The sequence below is a fragment of the Rhinolophus ferrumequinum genome, chromosome X (genome assembly GCF_004115265.2).
Source record: "Rhinolophus ferrumequinum isolate MPI-CBG mRhiFer1 chromosome X, mRhiFer1_v1.p, whole genome shotgun sequence".
NCBI classification, from domain to species: domain Eukaryota; kingdom Metazoa; phylum Chordata; class Mammalia; order Chiroptera; family Rhinolophidae; genus Rhinolophus; species Rhinolophus ferrumequinum.
This window is the reverse complement of record NC_046284.1, coordinates 7,516,293-7,532,078: the sequence shown is the minus strand read 5'-3', so window position 1 is coordinate 7,532,078 and position 15,786 is coordinate 7,516,293. Positions and strand designations below refer to the sequence as shown.

At 38.8% G+C, this 15,786-nt stretch overlaps 1 protein-coding gene across 2 annotated transcripts in view; it reads right to left on the bottom strand.

Annotated features, from left to right (window-relative positions):
• GABRA3 (gamma-aminobutyric acid type A receptor subunit alpha3) overlaps positions 1-3,475 on the bottom strand; it is a 196,996-nt gene extending 193,521 nt beyond the window's left edge. The window contains exon 1 of one of the 2 annotated variants that reach the window (XM_033135444.1): positions 3,273-3,475. The gene's annotated coding sequence lies outside the window, so the exon portion shown is untranslated. Of the gene's footprint in view, positions 1-3,076; positions 3,094-3,272 lie in introns of those variants that run through there. The other variant, XM_033088249.1, reaches the window with a different exon arrangement.
• Between the last annotated feature and the right edge of the window lie 12,311 nt (positions 3,476-15,786).

The window sequence follows — 15,786 nt, the reverse complement described above, 5'->3', positions numbered from 1 at the left end:
TAATAAGTTCTCCATCAAAGAAGATATTTAACCTGAGGGTGAAAGATCACCTGGCAGAAATGATTTAGAAATTAGAACTAGGCCCAATCTGGGCCTCTTAAATTAAATAGGGAGGCAGCCTAGACCAGTGCTGCTGAAAATGTGGTCCACAGATCAGTGTCTGTCTTTGAACATTTATTACCAGACAGCAACTGCCTAAGTGCGGAGATTGAAAATAAGCACTTACAAAATGGTATAGCATTTGACAAAAAATATTTAATGTCTGTTGAAACTAATAATAAAACTATGAGCTTATATTTTGTATGTTTTTTTCTTTCATTTTCTAGTAGTTCACAGTTAATGTATTTTACTAAAATAACAGTCTGTGATGGACTGGAAAATTTGGGGGAGAAAAACAAACTGATCTTTTTCTCCAGGATAGTTTGAAAAGCACAGGAATAGCAGGTTCAGGATTACCTGACAGCTTGTTAAAATGCAAAATCTCAGGTGCCACCCCAGACCCTCTGAATCAGAATTAGCATTTCAGCAAGATCCCTAGGGGATTCTTTCTCACATTAAAGTTTGAGAAGCACTGGCGAGATGATTTCTGACGCCCCTTAGCACCCTGAGATTTCATAGTTGACTTCAGACAGAAAGCTGCAGAGCTGAAAGACCCTTGGTGATAAAGCCCACCTCACCATTTTATTGATGGAAAAACTGAGGTCCACAGAGGGAAAATCACGTGTCCAAGGTAACTGGCAAAGTAGCAGAGGCAGGAATAGAACTCAAGCTTCCTAACACCCAAGTCAGTTTTCCACTCTAGCAGACTTCATGCTCACTCCTATTCCACCAAGTCCCACTCTGTTCCATCCCTCCGTGACGTCACTGTTTTATCAGAATGTATCTCAAGCAATTCTCCTTCCTTCCATATACTGTGTGAACCTTGAATCACCACTATTCCAAGTATCTCCTTTATGGTAATTGCCCTTAACCCCTGCTTCTTAAATCTTCCCACAGGCCTATTGTCTGGCTGCTGGCTGGACATTCTGGGCTTCAGGAGGACTAGTACCAACTGATTCCTGGTATTTAAGAAAAGAGAGTTTCTTTGTTCCCATCAGTCCACTTGATACCAGACAGTAAGCTTTTCCAAGGAAGTGAACATACACCATCAATGCTGCTTACACCATCAAAGCTCAGTAGGATCCGTTTGTAGCTGACAAAGAAGAGAATGAGATACTAGACCATATTAACACAAGTCTAGTCTCCCAAATGAGGCAAGTGACGATCCTTTACTTGTGTTTTTGTCAGATTCAAGGCTTGCGGGGAGAGGCGTGATTGCTGTAATTATCTGAAGAGCTATTATTAAGAACAAACAAATTTGTTCCAGATAGTCCCAAAGAACCAATGAATAAAGGTTACAGGAAGAGAGATATTGGCATATAATGGGGATCATTTTTGGACAATCAGAGTTGCTCAAGGATAGAGTCATCTAATGAGCTCTCTGTCCCTGTGATGGAGTTCACATAGAAATCAGTTGATGAATTGAATACTTAGAACAAATTCAAGAACTGGGTGGAGAAGTAAAGCTTCACGACCTTTAGGGATCCTTCCAGTTCCACGGTTTTAGTATTCTAAAAATTTTCGGACAGAGCGACTCTACACTCTCTGAAAATAAGAGCGTGTTCCTAAAAGGAATAGTGTTTCACTCAATGTGAGACGGATGAGGATATGCCTGTGGTAAAGTGAAGTCTTTCCAGGCATCCTTTTCAAAGGAAAGCCTTGTGGGTAGCTTCTTCAGGAAACCCAGGCGAGGCTTGGTGCCACAATGGGCAGGCACTATGCCTCAAACTAAGTTCTGTTAGGCTACTACTTTCCAAAAAATAAAACCTTGCCAAGCAGCACCTTTGCCTACCAGACAAAGATACAAAATCCTCCTCAAGGAGGTAGTAGTGTTTATGGTCTAGACCATGTATTCTGGAATCAGGTTGCTTGTGTTTCAATTCCCAGTTGGGACATTTAATTACTCTAACTTTGGACAAGTTACTTAACCTCTCTGTGTCTCACTTGCCTCATCAGTAGATCAACGATAACAATAGCATGTACATACTAAACCCTCAGCCCAAGATCCAAAACTTCCTAAGTCACCAGCAGTGTTAGCTATTAGTATTGTAGATGCTATAATGACTATCATTGGCAGGCAGTGCTGACAACTCAAAAAGCCCCCATCAAGCAGCCAGATCCCTTCCCCTAGCAGTTCAGAGGGGCTATACCACAAGAGCTTCAGCCATCTCTTGCATAGCTCCAGACATCTGCTGACCCTCGATAAACCATACCATTCCCAACAGGAATCCTGGCTCCTCACACTGTCTCTCTAAACCTAGCAGTACCCTTCCCCCAGTCCTGTCTAGGCCACCCTCAGCCAGTCAGAGGAGCAGCAAACTGGGAAACCAGTTCCAGGCAAACCATCAGGTGTTTCTTCCCCACCCCCCCCCCCCACAAGGATACAGCTGGACCACATACCATGCCTGCCAATGGGATGGGGTAGGGTATCTGAATCCCTGGTCTAGCCAGTCAGCTCAATTACCTGGGATGGGGAGTGGGCAGGCAATTGGGTTTCCCACAGGGAAGCAAGAGAAGCCTGCCAAGTTTGGGAAGGAACTCAGGCCCAACCCCACAATGAGCCTCTTAAAGGCAGGTGGGAGGTCTCAATCTGTTTTTAAAGGAAGCAGTTATTTACAACTTTCTATTCACTTGCAGCTGGGGGAGGTAATAAGGAGACAGGGAAAGGGGCTGCACGGTATTCTTCTTTCTCATTTCCAGCAGTGAGAAGCAGCTGCAGAGAAAGAGTTAAAAGAGGAAGAAAGCTCCAGCCATTACCCCATCCCCGTGCCTAGGGCTGTCTGGGGGGTCATGACAGTGCTGTCTGCTCTGGCTAGGGGCCACTCAGTGGCTTTCTGCAGCAGCTGCTGGGCCCCCCAAGCAATTTGCAAGGTCAATGCTGACCTGCTTCCAAAGAAGAACAAAACAATTCACTGACAATGAAGCAAATCATGCATACACCACATCGCAACCCCCCCCTCCCCAAATCAGGTTTTACCTCAGTGCCTCCCAGCCCAGATGCCGACTCTGGGTTTCCACCAGCCCCACTGGGTAACCCAGGATAGCATCACAGCTGCAGGGCATGTCTCGCCTCCCCAGCCAACCCAAGGAGACTCTCAGTACGGGAGAGATGCTATCGCTAAAGGAGACCTGAGCTTGGGGGAGGGGGAAGGAGGGACATCTCTGTTTCTTACCAAGAGCCACAGTCACTTCCCTGAAGTGGAGAGAAGAAAAGGATGAATGAACTGAAACAAGTTGGAGGTCCAGCCCCCACAGAGCTCGGCTTCCTCTTCTCTTTCTCTGGGTCTCTATCCTGGTCCCTCTCTCCTCTGTCTCTCTGGTTTGCTTGCTGGCTTGCGCGCGCTCACGCTCTCGCTCTCCCTCTGCCTCCCTCCCTCTCTTTGCCTCCCTCCCTCTCTCCTCCCTCTTCTTTCCTCTCTTCTCTCTCTCTCTCTCTCTCTCTCTCTCTCTCTCTCTCTCTCTCTCTCTCTCTCTCTCTCTCCCCTCCTCTCCCCTCCCTCCCTCTCCCCCGTCTCTCTCTCACCCTTCCCTCCTTCTCTCCTCCCCTCCCCCTTTGCTGGCTTTGGATTCACCACTGACTGGTGCTGAGCACGCGGCTGTGCTGGGGCTCTGAATACAGCGCTGCAAGGCTTTGGATCTGTGGTTGTTTTAGGAAAGACTAAAGTAGTATTTTATTCTGTAAGGTATCCAGCAGAGAGATGGAGGGAAGCTCAAAGAGATAGGGAGGAGCAGAGGAAGCAAAGGGAAGAGAAAGCGAGCCAAAGGACAAGAGCAAATAGGAGGATAAAGGAAGTATGGATTACCATAGCTGATGTGTGACGCTTACTAGCTGCTCTGAGACAGAGAGAAGTGGTCCTTTACCTTCCTATGGGTGTGCCTCTCTAGCCCAGACTCCAAAGAAAGGTCTGACAATCCTGCCTGTTCACATCCCATCTCTGAGGACAAAAATGAGTTTTTAAAAAATGTACATCAAAAGGTTGTCATTCCCACCCCACTAAGAAGAAAGGGTTCTGCCACACTGATGCCCTAATGACCTAACTGCTAACCCATCCCTAACCAACTAGAAGTATGGACCCAGTTCAGAACTGTCAGCTGGAGCTTTCCTTCAGGCAAAACAGAAAAGCCACAGAACCACAATGCTTCCCTTTCAAAACCCTCTGATGGGAATATAAGTGTACATAAGTGTGTGAGCCTACATGTGAGTTTGCATAAGGGGGAAGAGAAGAGGAGGAGAAGGAGATTAATTAACTCAAAAGTGTAAAATAATTATATTCTCATTGGGGAAAAAAACGCCACAACCCTGGGCAAAGTACAGTAACAATGTAACAGAGGGTGGAAAGACACTTAGGCTAAAATAAAGGAGCTTACAGTTTGAGTCCTGCCTCTGCAAATCACTCCACTGTTACCTTTAGCAAGTCATTTCTTCAGTTGGCCCTCATTATCCTCAACGGCAAATGGGTGTCGATCTTGTTAAGACCCCTTCAAACCCAACAATCTAGGCTCTAAGACAGGAAAACCCCAGGTGAGTGAGGAATTGATCTGTGGAAAGTGAATATACAGACTACCAAATTTCAAAGGTTCTCTAAAGGTGAGGCCCCAAATCACACTGACAGGCCTTCCATTTTTGAGGGTTTGAATTTGAGCATATGTGTAAAAATCTGCTCCTATCAAAGAATTCAGCTTCCACCTACATATCATTATTATGATTAAAGTTTTCTTAATCAAATCCCTCACACTGATTTCCAGCCCATTTAGTCAGACAATCAAAATGGTCATTCAGGGCATTTGACTGAACATGAGTTACGTTGTGTGTGATAAGAGTACTTGGCATCAATATACATACAGTGACTGGGACATAGTAGGCATTTAAAAATTTGCCCACAATGTGCTATTTCTGGGTAAACTACTATCCTATTGCCCCATCCCCCCCAAAAAATATCCTCATACTCTCTACACCTATCCAGTGAGGCACATGTACTCCACTCAGAGTATATACGTCTTCAAAAGCATACCCCAAACATTGAGGAGAGAAAGAGGCAGGGATCCATAGGCTCAGGGTCACTGAGCTGACAGGACCCATAAAGATAACCATCTCGTTGTGCACCAAGAGAAACTGGCCAGCAGACAAAATACAGTCCACACCATGTCATAATGAATCAGTGACCGAGTAAAGACCAGCGTCCAGACTGCTGACCCCAGCTACAGTATCTGTGTCCAACAAAGCAACATGTAAGTTGTACATAAAGCAAGTGTCTATGGGAACAAAGTTAAGCACACTCCTTCCTGCAGAGGTACGCATTTTTGTCGTGTACATTTGTTTGCATAAATGTCCATTGAATTTAATGGATTAGCAAATGGCGAAAAGAAATCTTATGAACTGGCATACGGTTGCTGTATTATTTCCCAGGGCTGCCACATCAAATTACCATAAATTTGGTAGCTTAAAACAATAGGAATTTATTGTCTCAGTTCTGGAGGCTGGAAGCCTGACATCAAGACACTGGCAGGGCTGCACTTCCCCCAAAGGCTCTGGAAGGAGACTTTTCCCTGGCCTCTTCCAGCTTCTGGGGGCTCCTTCCATTCCTTGGCTTGTAGAAGCATCACTCCAATCTCTGCCTCAGTCTTCAAATTGTCTTCTCCTTTGCATCTCTGTGTGATCAAATTTCCCCGTCTTTTCTCTTATAAAGACACCAGTCACTGGATATAGGATCCATCCTAAATCCAGGATGATTTCATTTAGAGATTCTTATCTAATTACTTCGGCAAAGAATGCACATCCAAATAAGATTCATCCTTAGGTTCTGGGTGGACATGATTTTTGGGGAGACACTATTCAACCCAGTATAGTGGCCAACTTTCTTTTTTTTTAAATCAAGACACTAAACAAATACACTGTCATGCGGGAAACCCTGCTCGCTGCGCCATGTGTCACGCGGGGCGGCCTGCGGGGTCTCTGCTCCCGCTCCCCACATAAGAACACAGGATGTGGCTAGGCCAAAAGGAACACCCACGGAGCCATAGGTAGGGGAGTCATAACACTATGGTCTCGCTGGTGGCTGGGTTGGAGACACAGGAAGCAGGAGCCACATGATCTGCAACCCACCTTCCACTTGTCTCTGCCAAACAATCTCACTTGCTAGCAATCCTCTTCTCTGCAATCTGCAATCCACACTCCGCAGCTTGCTAGCTCAGCCACCATCTTCTTGCTAGCCCCCATTTGCTGCTAGCGTAGCCACGGCAGTTATATTAGTGGCCAACGGGTCACTGGTTACAGATGACGGCCAACTAGTCACAGCTGATGGCCATCCAATCACAGTTGATGGCCATTTACTACCTGAGCCAGCACCTTTCTATGTGAGGCCGAGAGCCTGGAAACTGCACTCCTGGCTCTGTCCCCACAACGCCATCTAGGGTACCATCATTTTCCAAAGAAAGCATATTTTAATACAAATAAGTTAGATGAAGATACTCTCATAACACAAACTATTCTCTAAATTATATAATTTTAGCTGTGTGAAAACTTAATAGCATTATCATCAATGTCCTCAGTTCACTGCAAACCACAGAAAAACCTTTACTAGAACCGATTCTGGGAGTGGTGGAGCAATTTCTATCAAACCAATCCTGCTGCAGATAACAAAACGACCTGAATGCACTGGAAAGTAATCATAAGCAGGAACATACTGGAATGGAGTTGACAATTGGAAGAAAGGAACAATACTAGGTGAGCTTCCCCTTTTTAGGAATCTTTGCCTGAGGGCAGGCCCCAGGCCAAAGTAATAACTAAAACTCTAGAGAAACTACAAGTGTTTCAGCTGTTAAATGTTTAAAAACTGGCTCTCCAGGAAAAATAAATAAAAGCCAGATTCATAGCATTTCCCAATTTTCATAGTGTAAATACTACTCCCGCCATGGCCAATTCCATCAACATGAACTTGGGAAGAGATGGGCACACTTGGCCATTTGGCCATCTAACACATCCGCTCACAGTCTTAGTGGCTTGAAGAACCAGCAGACAGAGTTCAGAATGACCACTGAAGCTGGAAAGTGATAAGAGAAATCTAAGAATGCACAGAACTAGAGTGGGAGACCATAATTCCATGTATAAACTGCCCAAATCTCTGGTGGAACCGTAAATTATGCATGTGCGGGCACATTCCAAAGAGACTAAATAAAGCTGAAAGAATTCAACAGAGTTATCAGGGCTGCCCACCATAAGGGAGAATATGAAGTTTCAGTTAAGCCACATTACCTGCCTACTAAAACAAACAAACAAAAGCAATACTCTACAGAAAAATAAAAGAATATAGAGATACAACAATATATCACTCACAAAGTTCAGGGTACACTCCAAAGTTAGTAGGAAAAAAAATCCTCAGGATTTTTTTATGTTGAGCACCTTTATATGTATCTATTAGCCATTTGTATATCATCTCTGGAAAAATCTCTATTCAGTTTTTTTGACCACTTTAATTGGGTTATTTGTTTTGTTTTCTTTTTGCTAAAGAGAACTATGAGTTTTAAAAATATGTTTTGTATATTAACCCTTTAGCAGATGTATGGTTTGCAAATATTATCTCCCATTCTGTGAGTTGTCTTTTATTGTCTTTATTGTTTGTTTGTTTGTTTGTTTTTGCTAGGCAGAAGCTTTTTAGTTTGATGTACTCCCACTTGTTGACTTTTGATTTGTTGCTTGTGTTTTTGGTGTCATATATAAAAAAAACCATTGCCAATCTCAATATCAAGGAGCTTTTCTTCCTATGTTTTCATCCAGAAGTTTTATGGTTTTAAGTCTTATATTTAAGATTTAATTCATTTCAAGTTAATCCTTATGAGTGGTACCAGGTAAGGGTCCAATTTCATTCTTTGCATGTGAATATCCAATTTTCCAACACCACTTATTGAAGAGACTATCCTTTCCCGATTGAGTATTCTTGGCTCCCTTGTCAAATATTAGTTGATTGTGTATGCATAGTTTTATATCTGGGCTCTCAATTCTACTTGAGTGGTCTATGTGTCTGTTTTTATGGCAGTATCATGCTGTTTTCCTTACTATTGATTTGTAATATAGTTTGAAATCAGGAAGTGTGATGGCTCCAGCTCTGATATTCTTTCTTAGGATTGCTTTGGCTATTCAGGGACGTTGGTGGTTTCATATGCAGTTTAGGATTTTTTTCTGTTTCTGTGAAAAATGCATTTGGAATTTTGTTTTTGATGCTATTGTAAATGGGACTGTTTTCTAAATTACTTTTTCAGATTGTTCATTTTCAGGGGATAGAAATGCAACTGATTTTTGTGTGTTGCTTTTGTATCCTACTACTTTGCCAAATTTATTTATTAGTTCTAACCATTTTTTGTGGAAATTTCAGCATTTTCTATACATAAGATCATGTCGTATGCAAATAGAGAAAATTTAACTTTTCCTTGCCAATCTGGATGTCTTTTATTTCTTTTCCTTGCTTACTTGCTCTGGATAGGACTTTCAATACGACGTTAAATAGGAGTTCTGGAGAGTGGGCACCCTGTCTTTTTCCCGATCTTAGACGAAAAGCTTTCAGCCTTTCACCATTTAGTATTATGTTAGCTGTGTGTTTCTCATATTATGGCTTTATTATGTTGAGATACATTCCTTCTATACTCAATTCATTGAGAGTTTTTATTGTACAAGGATGCTGAACTATTTCAGATGCTTTTTCTGCATTTGTTGAGCTTATCTTATGATTTTTATCCTTCATTCAATTAATGTCATTATCACATGTATTGATGTGCATGATTTGAACCATCCCTGTATTCTAGGGATAAATCCAACTTGATCATGGTGTATGACCCTTTTAATGTACTATTGGATTAGGTTTTTTAGTATTTTGTTGGAATATTTGCATCTATATTTATCAGAGATTTTGGCCTATAGTTTCCTAGTTTCCTCTTCTTGTACTGTTCTTGTCTGGTGCTGGTATCATGATATTGCTGGCCTCATAAATGAATTTGGTGGTGTTCCTTCCTGTTGAATGAAATGTTCTGTATATGTCTGTTAGGTCCATTTGGTATATAGTGTAATTCAAGTCTACTGTTTTCTTGTTGGTTTTGCATCAGGATCTATTCAATGTTGAAAGTGGGATACTGGAGTCCTCTACTATTATACTATTGCTGTCTATTTCTCTCTGCAGTTCTGTTAATATTTGTTTTAAATATTTAGGTGCTCCAATGTTGGGTGCATATATACTGACAATTGTTACATTCTCTTCATTGATTTACACCTTTATCACTATATAGTGACCTTGTTTGTCTCTTGTAATTAATTGTGTTTGAAAGTCTATTTTATCTGATATACATGTATGTATAGCCACTCCCACTCCCTTGGTTACCATTTGCATGGATATCTATTTCCATCCCTTCACTTTGAGCCGATGTGTGTCCTGAAAGCTCGAGCAGCACAGACTTTTTCTTATACATTCAGCAACTCTGTGTCTTTTTATTGGAGGATTTAATCCATTTATGTAATTTAATACATTAATTATTGGTATGTAAGAACTTAATATCACCACCTTGTTAACTGTTTTCTATTATGTAGTTCCTTAGTTCTTTGCTTCATCTCCTGCTATCTTCCTTTATGAAATGATGATTTATGTAATGATATGCTTTGATTCCTTTCTCTATATATTTTGTGTATCTTCAATAGGTTTTCATTTTGAGGTTATCATGAGGCTTATATCAAACACAGTATGGTTATAATAGTCTATTTTAAGCTAATAACTTTGACTGCATACATAAATACTATTCCTTTACTCCCCCTACACCCATTTTATATTTTTGATGTCACAATTTACATCTTTTTACATTGTGTATCCATTAAACAAGTATTGTAGTTGTATTTATTTTTATTAGTTTCATCTTTTAACATTTATACTAGAGTTAAAAATTATAAATAGCAAAACATTGAAAGAAACTTCAATAGACTGCACAAAACAAGATATGTAAAGATACACAAGTGGCCAATAAGTACAGAAAAAGATGCACCATTAGTCATTATAGAAAGTCAAATTAATGCTATAATGAAATATAACCACACATTCAGTAGAATGGATAAAAGTTCAATTTATATTCACTGTTGTGAAGTATGTAAAACAAATGGAACTCTCATACATGAAGGGTGGAAGTTTAAAATGGTACAACCATCAGTTTGTTCTTTGTATCTATGAGTCTGTTGCCAGACGGAAGAGGGGTTGGGGGGGCTGGGTGAAAAAGGGGAAGAAATTAAGAAATATAAGTTGGTAGTTACTAAATAGTCACAAGGATGTAAAGTACAGCATATGGAATATAGTCAATAATATTGTAATAACTATGTATAGTGCCAGGTGGCTACTAGATTAATCAGGGGAATCACTTTGTAAATTATATAAATGTCTAACCACTGTGCTGTACACCTGAAACTAATATAAAATAATATTGAATGTCAGCTGTAATTGAAAAATAAATTAATTAATTTTCAAGAAAAATGAAATCTTGCCATCTGCAACAACATGGATGGTCCTAGAGGGTAAAAAAAATGGTACAAGCACTTTGAAAACACTCTTTGTGAGTTTCTCATAAAAGTTTACATACATCTATACCTACAGTTCAGAAATCCTATTCATAGGTATATAACCAATAGCTAGGCAATCATAGGTTCACAAAAAGAATTGTATAAGAAAGCTCATAACAGTTTTATTCATAATAGCTTAAAAAATGGGGGAGAAACAAAGCCCACAGTAATAGAATAGATAAACAAACTGTGGCATAGTCATACAGTAGAGTTCTAGTCAGCATTTAAGAGAACACACTACTGATGAACACAGCTACATGCATGGTTCTCAAATATATGATGCTGAGCAAAAGAAGTAAGGTAAAGAGGAGTACACACTCTATTATTCCATTTCTTGGAAGTGCAGTGATAGGCAACACTAATCTATAATAAGAGAAGTCACAGCAATGGTCACTCACAGGAGTGACTGGACAGTGCACAGGGAACTTTCTGGGATAATGGAGTGTTCTTTCTCTCAGTCTGGGTGTTGGTTACATGAATATATCCTTTAGTCAACATTCATCTTTTTGTTTAAGATTTGTGGGTTTTCTGTATGCATTTTACATCACAACAAAGCACTGTTACAAAACAAAAACAAAAGGACCACCTGAATATTATTATGAACTACTAAAGCAATGCACAACTGAAACTTTCCCACAGAGACATGTTAGGCCAAAATGGCTGTGCTTCAATTTCTACCAATCATTTAAGAAAGAAGTAATTACAATCTAACAAAAGCTCTTCCATAGAGTAGACAGAGGTGTGACATTCCCCAAATAATTTTGTGAGGTTAGCATAACCTTGAGACCAAACCCTGACAAGGACTATATGAGAAAACAAAATTACAGGCCGTTCTGATTCATGGTCATGAATGAACAGATCCTAAAAAATGTCAAAAATCATAGCCAGCAACATATAACCAGCCTAATACATCACGACCTTGTTGGGTTTATCCCAGAAATGCAATTCTCATTAAAATTATAAAAATGTAATTCACCACATTAACATTTTAGAAGAGAACAATATTTTGATTATGCAGAGAATCATAAAAGCATTTGATAAAATTTGATATTCATTCTTTCCCCCAAAAATAGCAAACGAGGACTACAAGGGAACTTCCTTAACATGATACAATGTATCTACAAAAATACTTACTGAAAACATGACACTTCTCTGTAATATATTAAAATACTTCTCTTTGCATTGGGAATATGACACAATGGCTGACATCACCACTACTATTCAACATTATAGAGGAAGTTCTAGTCAGTTCAGTTCATTAAGAATAAAAACAAAGAAATGAAAACATAAATACAGGGAAAGAAATATAAAATTGTCATAGATTGTATTATTGATTACATAGCAAAATCTAAAAGAAATCTATGGATAAGCTATCACTTTTAAGAAGGGACTTCAGTAAAACTGCTGGGTACAAAATGATGTACAAAAATCAATTTTCTATATATGAACAAGAAACATTTAAGTCATTAAAAGATCCCAGTTATAATAGCATCAAAAATATCTATTCAGAAATGTCACTGAATAAAAGGTCATGAAAGTAACAACCTCTAGAACTAGAGAAAATTAGATGATTTTCAAAAATCATAATTTTACTGGATATGGGAGAAACAACAAGGATTAAATAAATTAACATTCTAAGGAGGAGAAAACTTTTCAAAAGTTAATTTACAATCCTCAGTTGTTTTTCTCCTCTGGAATACGTACCAAGCCTGAGAACAGGCTGAGGATGAGTCTTACCCAGGCAGAAAAACCTCTATTGGGAGAAAGAAAAACCAACAAAGCTTTTTAAGTTTGACAGGGCTGGTTGAAAAATGGAAAAGTTGATGAGACTTAAATGCTCAGCAGATTTCCCCTACCAGACATTTGCTGACTTCTGGTACTGCACAAGAATACAGGGAGCTAGGTCAAACACTTCTAAAAGGTAAAGTGAAATCTTTAACAACCACCCAGTTCTTAGGAAAGAGACATATGCTAGAATTTGAAGCTACAGGAGGCTGCAAAGTGTGAGTGGCAGTTCTAGATCTTCTGCAGTCTTTCAGGGATTAAAAAACAGAGACTCAGCAAGGTTTTACATTCAAGAGAAGAAGAGCAAACCAGAAGTAGATTGAGTTTTACTAAAACTGCAGTCCAGCCCTCACTCAACTCAATATCTAATTGGATTGAGGTAAGCATCCCCTCACCTTGTCTTCCTAAAAGGTGAAAGGTGGAATTCTCTCTAGATTATCTCATCTAGAGCCTCTATGGTACTTTTATACATGTTGCATGACATGCAGTAAAAAAGTACTAGAGCCACTACACACCTATGAGAATGGCCAAAATCTGAATGCTGACAACAATTGCTGGCAAGGATGTGGAGTACAGGAACTCTCATCCATTGCTGGTGGGAATGCAAATTGATACAGCTGCTTTGGAAACAGTTTGGTGGTTTCTTATAAAACTAAACATAGTCTTACCATACAATCCAGCAATCACTCTCCTTGGTATTTACCCAAAGGAGCTGCAAACTTATGTCCACACAGAAACCTGCACACAGATGTTTATAGCAGCTTTATTCATACTTTCCAAAACCTGAAGCAATGAAAATGGTTTTTGTAAGTGAATAGATATGTAAACTGTGGTGATCCAGATGATGGAATTTTATTCAATGCTAAAAAGAAATGAGCTCTCAAGCCATGAAAAGACATGGAGGGATCTTAAATGCTGATTACAAAGTGAGAGAAGTCAATCCGACAACGCCGCACACTGTATGACTCAACAACTATATGACACTCTAGAAAAGGCAAAACTGAGACAGTAAAAAGATCAGTCATTATCAGAGGTTGTTGGGAGAGAGGGATGAATAAGTGGAGTCCAGAGGAGCTTTAGGACAGTGACACTATTCTGCATGAAACTACTACAGTGGATCCATGTCATTATATATTTGTTCGAACCCATAGAACGTGCAACACCAAGAGTGAACCCTCAGCTAAACTATGGACTTTGGGTGATGCTGATGTATTAATGTAGGTTCATCACTTATTCCAAATGTACCACTCTGGGGGTGGGGGTGGGTGTTGATGGTAGGGGAGGCTGTGCATGATTGGGGGCAGGGGGTACTGGGAAATCTCTGTACCTTCCCCTCAGTTTTGCTGTGAACCTAAAACTGCTCTAAAAAATAAAGTGTATTAAAAATAATAAAATTAAAAATGGTAGATATGCAAAGAGTTAAGGTGATATGATATATACACCAAGAAAAAGAGATACAGAAGCTCAGATGATCTGGATATTGAAATCCTCAGAAAATTACTTTATAATTAGCTATGAAAAACATTTAAAAAGAAATAGAGGGAAAGATAAACAAAAGAGATGAAAGAATAAAGAACTTCAATACAGAATTTTTTTATAGAAGGAAGATTTATTAAAGTAAGAGAAGAGAGAAGGGTCTGCTGGGCAGAGTCTGCTGGAAACTACTGCCTCAATAGAGAATTTTAATTAATGAAAATAAAAATATGTATGCCATAGTGTTAAACAAAAAGACAGAAAACAAGCTATAAATATAGTGACTATGCATAGAAAAACAGACTGGAAGAATAATTTATTTGGATAATAGAATTATCATTGATTTTTTTTCTATCTTTCTATATTTTCCAATTTTTTTGGCAAAGAGCATTTTGTAATGGGAAAAAATGTTTTACACAAGTTGCATATTCTGGAATACTGTGCATTTATTTAAAAAGTATTTTAGAAGAATACTTAATGTGAGAAAATGTCCATAGTATATTATTAAATAATAACAATACACTGGAAATCCTACTTTGGTGTGATTCCAATTATGTATATACACACATACACATACAGAGGATAGAAAACTCTAAGGTTATGGTTAAATAATAAGGGCTTTATTTCTGGATAGTAAAACTGTTTTCATTTCTTCCTTTTGATTTTCTTCTGTATTTTCCAAATTTTCTACAAAAGAAAAAATCTCTCTTTTGTAATCAGGAGAAAGGGCAGCAGGAAAGACAGCAGGAGATGTTTTTGCTTTCAAGAAACGAGAAATAAATGAATGGACTGAAACTATCAATCCTTAACAGATTCTCTCAGCTTTGTGAGAATTCATTCTCAATGATAAACTTATTTTTCCCTCAAGCACATATTTTCTACAACTGTTCGTGCTTATGTCTCTGAACACTATTAAAATATTAATTTATTCTTCTCAAAAAAAGAAAAGAATCACTTGGATATCCTAGAATGAAAAAACAAAGACCTCAGTGCACGAGTTTAACAGGATAATGGACACAAAAGAACAGGATTATACAACCCCAAAATAAGTTCATAGAAAATCCTACAACTGAAACACAGAAACAAAATGAACTGGAAAACAAAAAGAACACAATATAAGAGACACATAGAACACAGTCAAGATCTAACATATATGTAATGGGCGAAGAAAAGAAATGGAATAGAAGCAATATTCAGAGAGATAATATCCAAAAAGTTTACAAAACTAATGAAAGACATAAATACACAGAATCAAGCAGCTCAGTGGACCCTAAGCAGAATAAACAAAAAGGAAACCACGTGTAGACCCAATCATAATCAAGCCGCTAAAAACCAAAGACACAGATAAAAACTTTAAAGCAGTCAGAAGAACAACAATAAAACTGAAGGTATACTTCTCAAAAGAAACAACACAAACCAGAAGGCAATGTTACGACATTTATAAAGTGCTAAAGTAAAAATAAACAGAACTACCAACATAAAATTCTATGCCCAAAGAAAAGATTTTTCAACAATGTGTGTGAAATAAAAAGGCTTTCAGATCAACAAAGACTGGAGGAATTTCCTCCCCAGCAGACCAACAATATAAGAAAAAAAAGAAAATTCCTCAGGCAAAAGGAAAATGATCCAGACAGAAACATGATAAATATAAATGAATTCTGACTGTAATTGAAACATTTTGTGTATTTTAAATTATATATGAAACTAAAGTGATTGATAAAAATAATACAAAAACGTACAAAAGGGATAAGTGGAGTTTAAAGATTCTAGTAGCATCAGAGAAATAGTATAAATAATCTGTATCAGACCGTGGTAAATCAAAGATTCCTGCTGCACTTTCTAAGGTA